Genomic DNA, 20,169 nt, shown 5'->3' with positions numbered 1-20,169 from the left:
TAAGATCAGGACCTTGAAGCAACTGGTCATTCAATGAAGTTCCTCTGAATGAGGCGGCGCAGTCAAACACTACACGGATCCTTTTCTTCTTTGGGTGATACACCCCGTGATGAGGAATGTACCAGACCCTTCCATCGTCTCTGTTCAACTGTTCTTCGGGCACTTTTACAGCATAGCCTTTCGCTATGATGTTTCTCATGAAGTCTTTGTAGTCTTCGTGAAAGTCGGGGTTCTTGTTCAGCTTTCTCTTTAGACTGATGGCGCGTTGCTCTGCTATGCAGCGATTGTTCGGCATCTTTGCGGTCTGTCTTCTCAGTGGCAAACCAATGTGATAGTGGCCATCAATGAACTGTGTAGACCTTGTCATCAAACCCATGAACTGATGGTCTTCTTGTGACATCTCTGTCTTTTCCTCACAGCTGCGTTCTGAGAAGTCTGCGTTGAACTGCTGTATCAACAGCTCTTCAATGCTTGCGATAGAGATGCGATTAACTGTGATGTTTTGTCGTTCCTCCTTGTTCGACTTGTGGCCATCATCTCTCCTTACCGGTCCATTGATTACCCATCCAAGGGCTGTCCTGACGGCGTAGGGTCCGTCATCCTTGCTGTTTAATCACCTGCCATGGCTCCATAGTTTTGTAGGCATTGATTCCAATTAATAGGCCAATTTCTGCTTCAATGTATGGGAGACGCACCTTTTCTAGGTAGGGCCATCTATCCACATCCTTCTGCAGGGCTAGGTTCCCTATTCTAACAGGAATCTCCCTCTGTGTGAAAACATTAGGCAGGTCTATGAAGTCCTTCTCTTCAAGTCCACACACTTCTAGGTCTGACAGGATATAACTTTGCATTGACTTCTCATGACCCATGGTGCGTAATAGGATTTCTGTTCTTCTGCCTCTAACGTTCAGCTGTCGCATGAGTGACTCTGTGCAGAACGTTGCTGAACTACCTGGATCCATGAAGGCGTAAGTCTCCACAACCTTCTCACTCCTCTTAGACTTGATCCTTACTGGTACGATGGCAAGAATACAGTCACTGTCACCGGCCCCAGTGAGTCCACAAGTCTCTGGTTCTAGCGACACCAGAGCACTTGAAACAACCTTCTCGTCGGTATTGTTTTCTTCACTCTTCTTAGAGACTTGTTCTTCTTTATGGATATGCAGCAGACTGGGATGTTTCCGAGTGCACTCTCTGCATGTTGTTCTTTGCTTACAGTTTCTACTCAGGTGCCCCTGAGAGAGACATCCAAAACATAGGCCGTTGTACTTCAGGAATTCGATTCTGTCCTTATGTGGCTGTGCTTTGATGTCGCTGCAGAAATCCAATGTATGATTCTTCTGGCAGAATAAGCATGGCTTCTGAAAGGCATTAGCAGGCGTCACTGTGCTGCTCTTTTTGGGAGATGAGTTCTGGGGCCTTTCTTCCTCGGCCTGAGTGACGATAGTTGCAAAGCTGCTTCCCCTGGAACCACCTTTCCTGAGAGTCTTTGATTCAGCAGGCTTGGCTTTCACTCTTCCATCGGTGGTCGGGCTGACATCCTGGATGTTTCCAAACAATGGGTCCCTAGCAATTTTAGCCTGTTTGTCTATGAAATTCACTAAGTCTGCAAACCTGGCTCTACTTTTCCGTCTCTCCATTATCTCAAAGGCTGTTCTTCTCCATTGTTCTCTCATCCTGTAAGGAAGCTTAGAGATGACGATTCTCATAGTCGTAGGATTGTCCATCTCTTCCATGAATTCAACATCCTCCATGGTGTTGCGACATCCTATGAGGAAGAGAACATATGCGTTCAATGCCTCTCCGTCTTCCGATCTGATCTGTGGCCACTTGGTAGCCTTTTCGATATATGCAGTGGCTATCTTCAGCTCGTTACCATAGTGCTCCTGCAGCAACTTCCTGGCTTCTATGTATCCCCGGTCCGGTCTCATGTGTTCACAGCTTCTGACCAGGTCTTGTGGTTTACCACTGGTGTACTGTCCCAGGTAGTACAACTTATCACTGCTGCTCTCTGTCTTGGAGTCAATGGCTTGTTCAAAGGATCTGATGAAGGGCTTATACTTGAGTGGGTCGCCTTGGAACACTGGTATGTCTCTTTGAGGGAGTCGAAACAGATTCTGTTGTTTTACAAGCATCTCTGTAATTTCGTTCTGACGTTGCATCACTCGGTATAGGCTTCTCCCTGTGTCTTCAGGCCTCTGGTGGTCATCGGCAGGGTCTAGTCTAGACCGTCTGACGTCTGGGGTAGCATCACGTGCTCCTGTTAGTGGAGAGGCCACTCTTCCACGCTGTAATGCCGGGGAATTGCTTTCGGGCTCTGTTGTAACTCTTGAAGGTGCCCTGGATCCGACTCTATGTGGCAACGTTGACTGGCAGTGGCTCCCGCCGTCCCGTGAGCCTTCATAATCTTCGTACGCACTCAACCTGGCATCTGAGACCTCGATAGCTGTTTTCATCTCCAGCCGTTCTTTCTTTGCCTGCACCTGGGCCCGCTGGGCCTGCACTTGGGCCTGTTGGGCCTGCACTTGGGCCTGCAGTTGGGCCTGTTGGGCCTGCAGTTGAGCCTGCAGTTGGGCCTGTTGGGCCTGCAGTTGGGCCTGCAGTTGGGCCTCTTGGACCTGCAGTTGGGCCTCTTCCCGTTCAAGAGCTTGCTTCTCGTCTAAAGATGCTGCGCGCGCCATCAACGCCGCCCATTCAGCCTCCGCTCTCATGCGTCGCGCCGAGCTTGTGGTAGAAGCGACTGACCTGCGTCCAGAAACAGAGCTACCTTCTTTTCAATTTTTGCTCGGTCTGGTGGAAGTCTCTGAAATGCTATCGTCTGGTCCGACTTCATCGTCAACCTTATCTTTCTCTGCTGTATCAGCATCTTGACGAATTTTTAACATCCACTGCTCCATGGCCTTGATATAGTCCTTAATGCTGGTTGATTTAAGATCAAACCAGTCGTGCTGATCAGTGTTTCCCTCTTCTTCAGACAGAAGTGCTAATACATCTTCATTGAGTATATTAAATTCTTCATGCAGCTTGGAGAAATCGTAATACATCATGTCTTCAGCTTTCTTAATATTAGCATTATCTTCCATGAGACGATCAATTATCTTCATTTTTCCAGTTATCTGAACTAATTTAGCCTTCCTTGCACCTATGCTTCTATGTAACTTCTCTTCCCTTGCCTTTGGGGTGAGCTTTATTTCCCTCTTTTGGCCAGCAATCCTTCTGGCTGGGGGAAGCTCCTGGCTCCGTAAGGCCTCGGCCATTTTACCCGCAGCTCTTATTTAGCTTCTCAACAGAATGAACAAAGCAAGTAACAGTCACTGTACCTTCGCTTTCTTAAATTGTCGTCTGGCTCCGTGACCATTCATGTATACGTTCGCCGACGATTCCGTCCCTTCCTTCTTAGGGAGCTAGTTTTTGACTAATGTAGTGGCGCTTCTTAGTTTCCAAACAGGCAGGCCACTGGGCTATGGGGCTTTTAACATCGAGTAGACGCGTGTCGAAATAAAACGTTCCCAAACGTAGCTTTGTCTTTTAAATGGTTTACTATAACACTCAACAAACAGAATTACAAAGCAAACACGTATAAACGAACACGGTCAAAAACTGTACTGCTCCAAACCTCACAGCTTCTGCCTCTTTCACCACGTGCAGTTTAAAACTGTAAGATGGCTGCACCCATGTGTGGCTTAGGGACTGTTCCATTGTGGCAAGAATGAAGGGGGTGTCAGACTATACTACTGGAGCAAGAAAATAGGGGGTTTCTTAATACAATAAGTCGTTCAGGTAAATTAACTGTATTATGCCATTTAGCCACTATTTTAAAGTATTTTCTTAAGCTTTTATGGCTCTTACACTCATCATCAAGCCCTATTTGCCTTCCCAGCAGCCTATCACATTGCTTGAGGACCTTCACTGATTTATCAGCTATTCTCAGACACTATTTCTAATGATTCCCTAAAGGTAATGGCAAGGATGTGTCATTTTCACTGGCAACATGTGTAAGTACCTTTGTAGGAAGTCCATCCAAGCCTGATATCTTGTTTTCCTTCAACTTCTTTAGCATGTCTGCTTATCTGAAATTTCCTTTTCCTTTATTACTTCATACATTTTCCTGCCGCCTCCCCCCCACCCCACCCAATTCAAATTAGTGTTGGGGAGACTGCTCCTGGTCTCCTCCATGAACACAGAAAAGTAGAATTAATTCAGTATATTTGCTATTCCTTGGTTTGTGGATATCACGTTACTCTTGGGATTTTTCAGCAGTGTTGTAGGAGTCTATGCACTCCTAACAAAAACACTGTGAACTAAACTGGTAGTTAACAAGCTTAGTTTAATGCACTGAAAGTATTACAAAACAAGAAACGCAGGAGAAACTCCAAACAGGTCTGTACACTAGCTCACTCCACGAGGACTAACTGGAAATGCCCTTCAACCCTGACGTCATGACGTCATCACGTTTCCCGCCGTTGGGAACGTCACGTGACCCACGTGATGACGTCATCGCGTCAGATCGCGATTTTATCGATCCCGCGCTGTTTAAACAGGGCAAACATTAAAAGGTAACAATACTGATTAAAGACAATTGTACAAGTTACTGTGAGAGTCTCTTTGGTGGCTTTGCCACATACGCCCTTCCAGAATTGTCTTTAATGAGGAAAGTCAATCGCCGAGGAGGTCGGACAAGCCTGTTTGACCGACTCCTAAATTCCCGGAGAGGAAAACGCTGAGCAGGTGGCGAGCTGGCAGGTAGCACGGTGTGATTAGGCGTAGCGGCGGCCGGCCCCGGCACGGAGGCTGCGCCAGTTCGACCGGCTGTTCGAGGTCCAGGTGCGCAGGTTTGAGGCGATTAACGGAGATGTGATCAGGCTTGCCATCGACGTCGATCACAAAACTCTTGTCCCCAGTCTGTAGAACCTGGAACGGACCTGCATAAGGAGGTGCGAGCGGGGTACGATGGCCGTCTTGGCGCACAATAATGAACTTGGCCTTTGACAGCTCCCCAGGGATGTTGGAAGAAGGCAAACCGTGCTGCGAGGTCGGAACTGGGTGGAAACACTGAGCCACGTCCTGATGGGCCTCTCGCTGACTGCCTGCAGACCACGGCTGCGTAGGGGACGGCAGGAACTTGCCCGGAACTCGAAGTGGCTGACCGTAAACCATTTCCGCGGCCGACGACTGTAGATCCTCCTTCGGCGCCGTGCGCAGTCCTAGCATCACCCACAGCAGTTTATCGACCCATGCTGCATCCAGAAGGCTGGCCCTGAGCGACGCCTTCAATGAACGGTGGAACCGCTCGCACAAGCCGTTCGCTTGTGAGTGATAAGCCGTAGTGCAGTGTAGTTTAGTGCCCAATACTGAGGCTACCTCATTCCATAGTTCCGATGAAAATTGTGGCCCGCGATCTGACGAAATATCTGCAGGGACCCCAAACCGGGCTACCCATGATGAGATGAAGGCTTGCGCGACATCTGCAGAGGTGGTGGACATCAGGGGAACCGCCTCCGGCCACCGCGTGGTGCGATCCACCATTGTCAGAAGGTGCATAAAACCACGGGACGGTGGAAGTGGGCCCACTAGGTCAACGTGAATGTGGTTGAAACGCCGCTCCGGTACCTCGAAGGTGGCCAGAGGGGCCCTGACGTGCCGTTGCACCTTGGCCCGTTGACAAACCACACAAGTGTTCGCCCAGTCGCGGACGTCTTTGCGTATTCCTCTCCATACGAATTTGGAGACTAGCAGCTTCTGCAACGCCCGCACTCCAGGATGCGACAGCCCGTCAGGTGGACGGCACAATTGGATGGGGTGCACCCAACGAAATGTCGCAGAGTAGAGTGGTACCTGCTGCATGGAATGGTACATCTCTTGGCTGGAGGCTGGCGGGGACAGAATGAAAGGCCTGAGTCTCTGGGTCGGCAGCCTGGTCGGCTGCCATTCTTGCGAAGTCAATGCCTAATTGAATGGCCTGGACGGCGGCGCGGGAGAGGCAATCAGTGACGACATTGTCCTTGCCGGCCACGTGCCTGACGTCGGTGGTGAACTCGGAGATGTAAGTGAGCTGCCGTTGTTGCCGAGCCAACCACGGTTCAGCTGTCTTGGCCATCGCGAACGTCAAGGGTTTGTGGTCAACAAATGCAGTGAAGTGGCGCCCTTCGAGGAGGAATCGGAAGTGGCGGATGACCAAAAACAAAGCTAACAGCTCCCTGTCGAAAGTACTGTACCGACGTTCGTGCCGTTGCAGCTGGCAGCTAAAAAATGCCAGAGGCTGCCATGCGCCATCGACCCATTGCTCCTGGACGGCCCTCACAGCGTAATCTGACGCGTCCATCGTGAGGGCGATGATAGCTCCTGGCAGGGGATGTGCCAACATCGTCGCGTTCGCGAGCGCGGTCTTCATATCCTCGAAGGCGCGACCCATTTCTTGCGACCAAACCATGGGCTCCTTTCCCGTCTAGCCCCTGAGGGCCTCGTAGAGCGACCGCATGAGCTGTGCGGCCCTGGGGACGAACTGGTGGTAAAAATTAACCATTCCCAGGAACTCCTGTAAGGCTCTCACGGATTGCGGCTTCGGGAACGCTGTGATCGCCTCCACCTTAGCTCGAAGCGGCGTTGCCCCTGCGGAAGTTATGCGGTGGCCTAGAAAATCAAGCTGCGCCAGGCCGAAACGACATTTGTCTGGGTTCACAATGAGGCCGTGCTGCTGAAGCCGTTGAAAAAGGACACGGAGATGCTTAAGTGGTGCTAGCAATCAGAATGTCATCCAAGTAGACGAACAAAAAATCGATGTCCCGCAGAACCGAGTCCATAAGGCGCTGAAACGCTGGCGCCGCATTTTTAAGCCCAAAGGGCATGCGGAGGAATTCAAAAAGTCCAAAAGGGGTGATTGTAATGTATGTACCTTTAAGGGGAGAACTACTTTTTACAGCTCCTGTATACTGTAGTACCGGCAGTGACCACACCTGTATATAAACCCTGAGTAGGGATCTGTACAGTTAGTTTTTAGAGTAACCCTCATTCAGTAAACACCTGTTGATTGTTCCCTGCAGTCTCTTGTCTAATTATTGAAGGACACAACATCAAGATACACGGATCTAACATTGGCGACGAGGATGGGATTCAAACCTACCTGCAACTCTGCATCACCTCCCAGGGATTCGCTCCTGGAGAACAGTGAAAGAAGAAGGCCGAGTCCAGAAGCACAGGCGTCGACCACGGGAAACCCCCCAGTCATCCAGCGGAGGTTTGAGCATCGCAGCGGAGGCTGTCGAGAGCCAGGCTTGGTTCTCCGGTCACGGTGGTCCAGCGAAACGGGCTGGCAACAGGTACTGCGCAGACCCTTCCCGGACAGCGGCGGCTAGAGCCGACTGACGGCACAGAAAAAGGCCGAGCAGCGTCGACGGGGGAAAGAGAGAGGGTAGAGCGCACAGGGCGCAGCCGGTGTTCAGGACCGAGCGGCGTCAACGAGAGGGAGCAGAGCGCAGCCGGTGTTCAAGGGCCGAGCAGCGTCAACGGGAGAGAGTGGCGCTCAGGAAAATGCGCAGAGAGCAGCCGGTGTTCAAGGGCCGAGCAGCCTCAGTGGGGAAGAAAGGAAAGCGCGGGAGATGCCATTTTGAGCCAGTCTAACCACACCCAGGGATGCCGAAGAGTGGCAGTGTCACAGCGTTCGACAATGAAGTCGAAGATTGGACGACATATGTCGAACGCATAAAAGTGTACTGCAAGGCGAATGAAGTGCCAGATGACAGGAAAGCGCTGGTATTGTTGAATTCAATGGGTGCAAAAATGTATGGCTTACTGCGAAACCTAGTAACCCCAGAGAAGCCAGTGGAAAAGGATTTTGAAAACATAGTGTCAATCCCACAGGACCACTTAGACCCCACACCGCTGCTGATAGCAGAAAGATTTAAGTTTCACAAAAGGAACCAGCATAAAGATGAAAGTAATGCTGAGTATTTAACGGAACTGCGCAAGCTATCGAAACACTGCCAGTTTGGAACGGGACTAGCAGATACTTTAAGGGACAAGTTTGTGTGTGGGCTTCAAAGTGAAGGAACCCAGAAACGGCTTCTATCAGAAAAGGATCTTACGCTGGACAAGGCTTTCAGCATGGCAGTATCACACGAAGCAGCAGCACGGGGCGCGGCAGAGATACAGCGGAGACTGCAAGAATATGGCACAGATGAAATGTCATACGGAACAGTGAAGTGCTGTCGCTGCGGCAGAACAACACACGACCATAAGGATTGCTGGTTCCAGGACAAAGTGTGCAGACAGTGTGGAAAAGTAGAACACATAGCAAGAGTCTGCAGGTCGGGAAAGAAAACCAGCAGCAAGAAATCTCCACAGGAGAAGTACAAGAAGGTACATAAGGTGACGGAGAGTAGTTCAGACGAACAGAAAAGTGATACAGACTCCGGAAGCAAGGAGCTGGGTTGTCTGAAACTACATAATGTGATCAAAACGGAGGATCACCAAACTATCTGGGTCACGCTCAAGATAGCCGGAGTCCAAGTGAAAATGGAATTGGACACAGGATCAGCCCTAAGTCATAAACCGAAGGGACTACAAGCGGCTATTCTCACATATACCCTTGAGAGATACAGAGATTGTCTTGAAGATGTACACGGGGCAAAAAGTCTACCCCAAAGGAAAAATAAGGGTGAACGTTATATATAACGGCAAGGAAACACCAAAAATGGACCTATATGTATTGCCAGATGGAGGACCACCACTACTAGGACGTGAATGGATCCGGAAGATACAGCTAGATTGGCATTCCATACAAGCACTGACTGTAGATGCCAAAAAGGATGACGACGTCACACCTGGACGACTGTCAAAAATGCTAACTGACGCACAAGAAGTGTTCCAGCAGGGACTCGGAACAACACCGGAAAATGTGTCACAACTGAGGTCGTTCCTTGGGCTGGTGAACTACTACTTAAGTTCTTGCTGAATTTGTCTACAGTTCTACACCCACTGAACACCCTACTGCAAACGGGGGTACCATGGAAGTGGAGTGACGAATGTAAATGAGCTTTCCAGAAGAGCAAAGCATTGATCACATCAAAAGAGGTGTTGGCTCATTTCAACCCAGCACTACCAATTCGGTTGGCGTGTGATGCATCACCCTATGGAATTGGAGCGGTGCTGTCGCACAAATTCCCGGACGGCTCGGAGAGGCCAGTAGCCTTTGCGTCTCGGTCACTAACCTCAGCCGAGCGTAACTATGCCCAGATTGACAGGGAGGCCCTCAGCCTAGTGTGGGGAGTGAAAATATTCAATCACTATCTGCACGGGCAGAAGTTCACCTTGCTGACTGACCACCAACCACTTGTCTCCATCTTTAATCCAAAGAAGGGCATTCCGGTGTTGACTGCGCAACGGCAACAAAGATGGTCCCTTTTTCTAGGGGTGCACCAATATGAAATCGAGTATAAGGGCACGAAACAGCATGGAAACGCTGATGGGCTATCATGCCTGCCACTGCCTACTGCGGAGGAAGCACCATCAGTGGACCCTGTCGAAATATTTCATTCGACTATAATTGAACGCTTGTCAGTAACTAACGCTGGTATAGAGAAGGAGACCCGAAATGACCCGACATTGTCTCGGGTATATGACTTGACGGTGAAGGGATGGCCAACACATGGCGACTCACTGTTGCCAGCATTCTCATCCAGAAGAGAACAGCTGTCAGTATGCCAGGGGACCTTGATGTGTGGATCCCGAGTGGTAATTCCACCCAAGTTAAGGGAGAGAGTGCTCAATGAGCTTCACGAAGGTCATCTGGGAGGGGTGAAAATGAAAAGCCTTGCTAGGGCTTATGTGTGGTGGCCGGGGATCGATCAGCAAATCGAGGACCTGACAAAGAGCTGCTCAGGATGCCAGAAGGTCCAAAATGCACCACCACATGCCCCTCTACACCCATGGGAGTGGCCCTCATCTCCATGGCAATGGGTGCATATTGATTTTGCTGGTCCATTCATGGACTCAATGTTTTTAATAGCCATGGATGCGCACTCGAAATGGCCTGAGGTGATCAAAATGTCCTCCACCACCACGGAGAAAACTATTGCAGTCCTATGGACCATATTTGCCAGGAACGGCTTGCCAGAGCAGATTTGCTCTGATAACGGACCACAGTTTGTGTCCGAAGAGTTTCGAAGATTTATGAAAAGGAATGGGGTAAGGCATTACACATCCGCCCCGTATCATCCAGCCACCAATGGATTGGCTGAGAGGTTCATACAAACCTTTAATAAAGCAGTAAGGGCCATGTGCGATGATGACATTCCACTGCAGCATAAGGTGGACAATTTCCTGTTAGCCTACAGAAATGCGACACATGCAGTCACCAACCAGACCCCGGCCATGATGTTCTTTAACCGAAGGTTGAGATCTCGTCTGGATTTGCTCAGACCAAATGTACGAAGAGATGTTGACAATAAGCAATTCCAGCACATCAATGAGAAGCCGACAAGGAGCTTCAATGTAGGGCAACCAGTCTTGGCCCGCGACTACCAAACAGAGAAATGGCAACCAGGAACGATATGCACACGGCAGGGGCCACTAATGTACACAGTGGATGTTGGGGAGAACATTGTGAGACGCCATGTTGACCAGATCCTAGAGTCACAGGAACGAGTCAACCCCATGTCTCGCCCATACGTACCTGGTGATGAACCCGACGTACAGGTAGCATCTACCCCAGAAACAGTAGCATCGGAAGCGGATGAATCAACCGACGACAGGGGGCCAGAATCGCCTCCACACCAAGAGCAAGACACTCAGGAAAGGCGCTATCCAGAAAGGATCAGGAAGCCTCCCCAAAGACTGAATTTATAAATAGACTATTTTCAGTTAATTTTGCATGTTAAAAGTGTTAATTGTAATTAGTTGATATTTAATTGTTAAATGAATGTTTTGGTACTGTTAATCTAAAAGGGGAGGAATTGTAACGTATGTACCTTTAAGGGGAGAACTACTTTTTACAGCTCCTGTATACTGTAGTACCGGCAGTGACCACACCTGTATATAAACCCTGAGTAGGGATCTGTACAGTTAGTTTTTAGAGTAACCCTCATTCAGTAAACACCTGTTGATTGTTCCCTGCAGTCTCTTGTCTAATTATTGAAGGACACAACATCAAGATACACGGATCTAACAGTGATGACCGCCGTCTTTTCGACATCCTGGGGGTGCACTGGGACCTGATGGTACCCACGGACGAGGTCGACCTTCGAGAATATTGACTTCCCCGCCAAATGCGCAGAGAAATCTTGTATGTGGGGGATGGGGTAATGGTCGGGCGTCGTTATCTCATTGAGGCGACGATAGTCGCCACAGGGCCGGCATCCCCCGCCAGGCTTTGGGACGATGTGGAGTGGTGAAGACCAGGGACTACTGGACCGGCGAATAATCCCCAGCTTCTCCATCGCGGCGAACTCAGCCTTCGCTGCCGCGAGCTTGCTAGGCTCCAAACGCCGCGCCCTGGCGTAGACGGAAGAGCCGGTTGTCGAAATATGATGCTCCACCCGATGCTTGGTGGTCGAAGCTGAAAAGGTGGGCTTTGTCAGCTCGGGGAAGTCCCCGAGAAGGCGGGAGAAGTCGTCGGGAGGTGGCCGCGCGCAGGAGACTGAGTGCGGCGCAGCCATGCTCTGCGCACCTGAAATACCGTCGAGCGTGGCGGCGTGAACGAGGTGTCGATTTTTCACATCCACCAACAGGCCGTTGGCGCCTAAAAAGTCGGCGCCCAAGAGGGCCTGCGAAATTTGAGCGGTGACGAAATCCCAGGTAAAGCGCTGGCCACCGAAACAGACTTGCACCCGTCGTTTCCCGCAAGTGCGGATCGTACCCCCGTTGGCAGCTTGGGGGGGGGACCCCGTCCGCCGGACCGAAGGTCGAGGACCGAGGCGGGAAGTATGCTGCACTGTGCCCCCGTGTCACACAGAAAACGACGGCCCGAGATGGAGTCGGTTAAATACATGAGATTCCCGGAGTCGCCGATCGCCATCGTGGTCACGGGGGATGCACCGGATCCGGTGTTCTTGACTCGCGGCAGTCTGTTCGACGGTCTGGGCACGAAACTACATGGTGGTCGGCAGCAGCGGGCCTTTGGGCCGAAACAAGTATGGTAGTAACAGTAACCGGCCGTCGGAGGCGCCGGGGCCGGGCCTCTTGGGGCGGGGTGTTGCGCAATGGCGCAGTTTTGTTGCCGGACCGTGTAAATTTTATCCGCCTCTTTGGCGAGTGCGATGCAGTCCCCGGTGTCCGATCTGGCGAGGGCTGCCTGGACGTGTTCGGGCAGCTGCGTAAGGAACAGCTCGCGGAACAGGAAACATGGGGGTTCGGACCCCAGCAGCGTCAGCATGTGGCTCATTAGTTCCGAGGCTTTGGCGTCACCTAACCCTGGTAGTGTCAGTAAGCGGCGAGCACGCTCCGCCTTGGTAAGGCCAAATACCTGCAGCAGCCGAGCCTTGATGGCTACATACTTGTCAGCATTCGGGGGGTTGTCCAGAAGGCTGATGATCCTCGACGCCGTCGAGCTATCGAGGCGGAGACCACGTACAAATATCGGGTCTGGTCCTGCACGATGTTGCGGAGTTCAAACTGTGCCTCGGCCTGCACAAACCAGGAGGCTGCCTGTTGTTCCCAGAATTGGGGGAGCTTCAAGGTCACAGCATTGGCATCCATCACTGGCCTGCGTTCCGTGTCCACCACGAAAAACGATCGCGAGGATTCGGGGTCACCAATGTAGGAGTCTATGCACTCCTAACAAAAACACTGTGAACTAAACTGGCAGTTAACAAACTTAGTTTAATGCACTGAAAGTCTTACAAAACAAGAAACGCAGGAGAAACTCCAAACAGGTCTGTACACTAGCTCACTCCACGAGGACTAACTGGAACGCCCTTCAACCCTGACATCATGACATCATCACGTTTCCCGCCGTTGGGAACGTCACGTGACCCACGTGATGACGTCATCGCGTCAGATCGCGATTTTATCGATCCCGCGCTGTTTAAACAGGGCAAACATAAAAGGTAACAATACTGATTAAAGACAATTGTACAAGTTACTGTGAGAGTCTCTTTGGTGGCTTTGCCACAGTGTCACCGTTTCCTTTTTCACTTGCTTGCTGAGAGTATATTGATAGAAATGTTTGACATTTCTTGTAATATTCTCTGCTAACCTAACCTCACTTTCTATTTTTGCTCTCCTGATCAGTTTTTTTTAAGCTCTTTTGCCTTGCTTTTATATTCACTCCATTGCTTTACCTGTAGCTTTATGCTTTAAGAATTATTCCTTAATCACCCTTATTACTAACATTACTTGCATTGCTCATTCCTTCTGTTTCCTTTCTTGCCCGTGTGGTATGTATCTCTTCTGTACTCCATGTATAGTATATTACTTAACAGGATCCACATTTTTCCCATACTTTCCTGTCTACCAGTACTGTCCAGTCCTGTCCAGTTTCCTTCGCTCATTCCTAATTTACTCAAAACCTGCCTTTCCAAAGATGAATGTTTCTGTTGTATTCATTTCTATCATATTGTGGTCACTGTTGCCAAAGTGTTCTCTGACCTGCTCCACCATCTCCTGGTTGTTATTTAACATCATATCCAATAGCACCCCTGCTTGCATGTGTTCCTTGAACAATTGTTCTATGTAACAACCCAATGGCCCAGAAATTTGGGTCGGAGGTTTCCCGCGGGTGCAAGCCTCTGACCTGCACTTACCTAGCGCGCCGGCCGTTGTGCTGTGGGCCCACGTGGGATTCCGATCCTGGGCCTCCTCCAACTGCTGGCGCACAGTGCTTGCGTATCCCAGGGGCGTAGTTAGTTCGAAGCGTCCCTGGGATCACGTGGGCCATGGAGAGCCAATGGTAGCAGGGAATCTGTATTCATAGATTTGACAGGAAGACCTGTCAAATCTATGAATACAATTCAGCCCCAAAACATAACTAAAACTTAAAATAAATTTTTAAAAAATCACATTTTTAGCATAACTATAAATTACATAAAATAACTATTTTAAACAATAATTTAAATTTTTGAAAAAATTAATTACCGTTTCTAATGGGGCTAAAAATTAACTTACCTTTCTTTAAAGTGTTTAAAAATAATAAACCTGTGGAAAAAATGTTTTTATTTTACTTAATTCACCACTTACCTTGTTAAAAGCAGGCCTTGTGACTGCTTTTTATAAGCGTAGCTGCTGGAAATTTACCTTCCTGGAGAAATCTGCAAAAAAATGGAAGTTCCAGGTGTACATGCTGCCTCTCCGGCACACGCGTTTGACCTGTGAACCCCTTCCTTAAGGAAACGGAAGTTCCGGTTTCCCGCGCATGCGCAGTGCATGCACGAAACGGGCACTTTCATTGGGCCTACGCGTGAGTACCCAACGTGTACTCACCCGTGGGGACCCGAAGTTCTGGTCCAATATTGGCCCAGAAATTCGTGTCGGGGGCTTCCCTAGCGCGCCGACAGTTCAAGCCTGGGCCTGCGTGGATTTCCTGTCTGTGGCCCGGTTCAGCTCCCGGCGCGCTGTGCTTGCGTGATCCAGCGGTGTACTTAGTGCGATGCGTTGGCTGGGATCACGTGAGCACTGGGCAACCAATCGGAGGATGCAAAAGTTCATTCATGAGTTTGCCAGTAAGAACTGTCAAACTCATGAAAACTCCGGGCCCCCAAAACAGTACTTAAACTTGAAATAAAATTTTAAAAACTTCACACTATTTAAATGAACTATAAATAACTTTAAATAACTGTTTTAAACAATAAATTAAATTTTTGAAAAAAGTAATTTTATAAAAAATCGGGGCTAAAATTACACTTACCTTACTGTAAAGTCTTAAAAAATAATAAACCTGTGGAAAAAAATTCTAATTCTAATTATTAGACCACTTACCTTTTAAAATTAAGTCCTTACGTCTGCTTTTTTCAAGTGTAAAAAGTGGAGGCCTTCACGCACGGGCAAACCTGGAAAAAAAAAGGAAGTTCAACGCGCACGTGCAGACTCCTGCGCGCACACGTTCGACCTCTGAACCCCTTGGTTCAGAGGATCGGAAATGCCGGTTTCCCGCGCATGCGTAGTGCATGCAAGATTCCGGCACTTCCATCGGGTCCACGCGTGAGTACTCCATCCGTACTCACGCATTGGGACCCGAATTTCTGGGCCATTATGTTTAGGATTATGCATTCATTCCAATTGCACCTTAGTGAGGAGTAACAGACTGCGTTAATGGTCAAGTAATGAATAATTAGTATGGCAGCAGGAAAGATCAGTATTGTGGGATGTGTATGATGTGGAAATTTCTGGAAGCTGAATGTCTGGGACAACCACAAATGCAAGAAACAGCTCCTGAGGGTAGATTATCTGATTGGTAACGATTGACTTTCAGATGTAGTGACTAACAGAATGGTTTGAGATCCAATATGCTGGATCATGGTCAATTTTTTGTCATTCAAAGGATTAGCAAAGGAAACTATAATGGGTCAAGGATGTATCTGCTGATTTGTGGGCAGATGCTTAAAAATGAGGCCAAAATGGTGTTGTGCATGCTATTTTCTGTCAATTTACCTGTCGTTTAACTGGTTGTCTAGGATTACTAGGTGCTGCACTATATATAGAAGTTTAAAAGGTCTGGTAGGAAGTTTGCCAAATTGTCGGGCCATTTTACAAGTTTTTCTTGCTTTTTTCCTCCTTTTGTCTCTCGTGTGTTCAGGGACTTTTGTGGCAATTTTCTTCACAACAGTTGCCGTAGTGCCACAACGGGTTTCCTCACGGGAATCCCTCAATAAGAGAGAAGGAGGACCAATGGAGGGATGCCAGGTGGTTCACTGTACCTAAAAGGTGAGATATAAAACTCTTGTCATTGACAGTCCATACTTGTTTCTTTCCTTTATTCATAGCCATCATTCATTTTAAACAGAATTATGCTGTAAGAAAAAAAATATCTTTTATGCTGTAGAGACCAAGGCCGTGATTTTGCCAGTGTTCAGGATGGGTGGCGGGTCAGCTGTGAAATTTTAAATGATTGACAGCGGGTCAGGAACCCACTGTCAAAACGTGCACACCTGCATTTCTCGATGTCGGGTCTGCCAGCGCTGAGCAGACCCGACATGCAGCGGCAGGGGACCCAATTCAAATCATTAGTGGCTTGTTTACAACCACTTAACAGTGCTTGTTAACCTTCACAGGTCTCCCACTGGTTTTCCGCTGTGCCTGGACCTCGTCAGCTGATGAGCTGACAGCTCCAAATGTCGCTCCCAGCAGATTGAGATATCTTCCCTTAAGCTCTAGCATCTCTGAACTGCATTTCCACTATAGATTCAGGATGCTGCAAGTCTTTAGAACATAAGAACATAAGAAATAAGAAATAGGAGCAGGAGTAGACCATTTGGCCCTTCGAGCCTGCTCCGCCATTCAATAAGATCATGGTTGATCATCTATCTCATCTCCACTTTCCTGAACTATCCCCATATCCCTTGATTCCCTTAATATTCAAAGATGTATCGATCTCTGTCTGTAGGGGTTTTGCAAAATTACCCTATTTTTCCCTGAAGATTGAAAATATTGGTCCACGTCGTGGATGAAGAATTGGGTGATGTGACTTATCTACAATGTTTTAAAATGTGCCTAGAACTGCAAAAGACTGCTCTGAGATGGAAAGAACATGGACAACACTGGAGTCGTGGAGCTCTGTGGAAAATATTCACACACCTTAAGACAGTGCTTTTATTAATAAAATCGTTCCCTGGAGTTTGGGCAATCACAAAAGGTTTTAAAATGGCCACAGAAAGCATGGAAAAAAGAGCAGCAAGCAGCTCGAGTTGCCTGTGTGAAAAAGTGGGAGGATACAGTGGCAGTCATAGACCTGCCAATCAAAGGGAGGTTCCCTTCAGAAGCACTTGAAGTTGCTTATTTACTTAAGGGATTACAGCCCACTTGAGACCAACTGCAGGACAATCGATTGAAACTACTTCTGTTTACACAGCAATTCAAAGCACTCACAGTCAATGAGGCACATTGAAACTGTGGAACGGATTTTGATATGCAACAGTTTAAGCATTGAATAGGTTTGAATCACCCATCATTCTGGACAATAGCGCAGTTGCATTCCCTTTTGTTTTAGCCCAGGTGAGCTCCGGATGTGGGCGGGAACATTTCAGCCCCACAGTGCAGACACATTAACCCATTCCAACCACTTTGAATCAACCAATCATCAGCGTTTCTTTTGTGTATTGGAACTTTGGGCGCGAATTTTGCAGACAGACTTTTCCAGGTATAAAGATAGCTCCTGAGAAGCTATCTCTCTCTCTTAGCTCTTACTTCGCTGGACCACAGGTGAGCAGGGGTTCTGACTCCTCAGCAAAGCAACCTAGTAAGGAGTTGGGGGGGTAATTAAGGGGATATTGCTAAGATTGTTTAATCAACATTGTAGCCACTTACCCCTCATTTTTGCCGTCTGCATTCCTCCATTTAAGCAATTTTACTGTAATTACTGTGTTCATGTGGTATAGTTTATAATTTGATTGTAGTTCATTTAGTTAATAAAACTTGATTTTTTCTCTCTCATCCAAACCACATGTCCGTTTTAATATCATTAATTATAAGTCCTTCAGTCAGAACTGGAAGGTGGGGTAGCGATTCGAAACCGCTGTTTGAAAATTGGTTTATTGGAAATTGGTTTACAGTGTAGCAGCAGGCTGCCTGACCAGGTGAATTACCGTAAACCAGGTAAAAGATTGGAATTGGTCAGAGTGCAGGCAAAGGCTGCAAGACCAGGTAAATTACCTTAAACCAGTTAAAAGATGCCCCCCTACAGTCTTGAATATACTTGAATATACACAAGTCTCCATCCAGTCTGACCTCATTACCTCTCCCACCATTGACAGATCACTTCTGTCATCTCTACTTCATCTGCCATCTATTCCATCAGCATGGGTGCACTTTTACTGTCTCACCTTGGTCCTCAGAGTCTGACCACGATCAGCCCCAACACCAGCATCACCAGGCACACCAGCAGCACCAACAACAACACCAACCTTCTCTGCAATCACTTGATGCAGCACAGGACAGAGGGCATCAACACCCAACCACATTGCTGCCCGGGATGCCAGGGATGGTCTCACCATGGCCACATTTACTTCACTTGATGCTGCACACCCTGGCTGCCACATGATGTGCCAAGTTTGCACCACCCCACACCACCAACATAAAGCATCCCTACAATGCCCAAGCCATTCCTTTCATGCTCATCACCATTGCGGGGAATACCGTTATGTTTCACCATTCACTGCAACTCACTAATCCACTTCCAAAGGTGCACACAAATCTGTCCAAGAAAGCTAAGTGTTGAAAATAAAGATTTCAATGTTTGACAGCACATTACTTCACATTTGTGACTGGAAGGCTGTTTCCAGTGGGGTTCCGCAGGGCTCAGTACTAGGTCCCTTGCTTTGTGTGGTATATAGCAATGATCTAGACTTGAATATAGGGAGTATGATTAAGAAGTTTGCAGATGATACTAAAATTGGCTGTGTGGTTGATACTGAAGAAGGAAGCTATAGACTGCAGGAAGATATCAGTAAATTGGTCAGGTGGGCAGAACAGTAGCAAATGGAATTTAATCCAGAGAAGTGTGAGGTAATGCATTTGGGAAGGGCTAACAAGGAAAGGGAATACACATTAAATGGTAGGACACTGAGTAGTGTAGAGGAACAAAGGGACCTTGGAGTGCATATCCACAGATCCCTGAAGGTAGCAGGCCAGGTAGATAAGGTAGTTAAGAAGGCCTTTATAGAAACATAGAAGACCACAGGAGTAGTCCATTTGGCCCCTCGAGCCTGAGATTCAATGAGATCATGGCTGATCATCCAAACTCAGTACCCTGTCCCCGCCTTCTCCCCATATCCCTTGATCCCTTTAGCTTAAGAAATATATCTAACTCCTTCTTGAATATATTTAATGAATTGGCCTCAACTGCCTTGTGTGGTAGAGAATTCCACAGGTTCACCACTCTCTGGGTGAAGAAATTCCTCCTCATCTCTGTCCTAAATGGCTTACCCCTTATCCTTAGACTGTGACCCCTGGTTCTGGACTCCCCCGCCATTGGGAACATCCTTCCTGCATCTAGTCTGTCTAGTCCTGTTAGAATTTTATAAGTTTCAATGAGATCCCCTCTCATTCTTCTAAACTCCAGCGAGTATAAGCCCAATCGACCCAATTGCTCCTAATACGTCATTCCTGCCACCCTAGGTATCAGCCTGGTGAATCTTTGCTGCACTCCCTCCATGGCAAGAACATCCTTCCTCAAATAGGGCAACCAAAACTGCACACAATACTCAAGGTGTGGTCTCACCAAGGCCCTGTACAACTGCAGCAAGACACCCTTGTTCCTGTACTCGAACTCTCTCGCTACGAAGGCCAACATACCATTTGCCTTCTTAACCGCCTGCTGCACCTGCATGCTTACCTTCAGCGACTGGCGCACAAGGACACCCAGGTCTTGTTGCACTTCCCCTTCTCCCAATCTATTGCCATTCAGATAATAATCTGCTTTCCTGTTTTTGCCACCAAAGTGGATAACCTCGCATTTATCCACATTATACTGCATCTGCCATGCATCTGCCCAATCACCCAACCTGTCCAAAGTTATTAGCCGTGGCATAGAATACAAGCACAGGGGGGTTATGCTTCAACTGTACCTCTGTGCAGTGCTTGTCAGTATTTGCAGCACCTCAATGCTGTAGAACACTGACAGCACAAATATCAAAGTAAAGTTGCGCATGGTCCCTTTAAGGAAACTGGCTGATGACATGTCATCAAATGACATCATCAGACCCACTTCCTTCAATTGGCCAGCAAGCGCGCTGGGCGGGCTTAACAAGCCCAATCAGGGGAAAGTCATGTTGGAAGTCGGGATGGAGCCAGCAGCGGGGTAGTGACCCACCACCGACGTCATCCAGCATGGACCCGCTGAGGTAGGGAAAATTGCAGCCCTAGTGTTCACCCGCATTTTAATGTACAGTTGACTTCACTTTTAGATCTTTGTAACACTACACTTGAATTTCTGTAACAAAACCTATATTTATTGAAAGACAAAAAATCAAAGTCATGCAATTGATTTAAAAAATAAAGTTAATTATACCCTTTAATTGAAGGTAA

This window comes from Somniosus microcephalus, chromosome 3, assembly GCF_052327205.1.
Source record: "Somniosus microcephalus isolate GS21.2 chromosome 3, FLI_Smic_1.0, whole genome shotgun sequence".
NCBI lineage: Eukaryota > Metazoa > Chordata > Chondrichthyes > Squaliformes > Somniosidae > Somniosus > Somniosus microcephalus.
Note: the sequence above shows the minus strand (reverse complement) of the source record.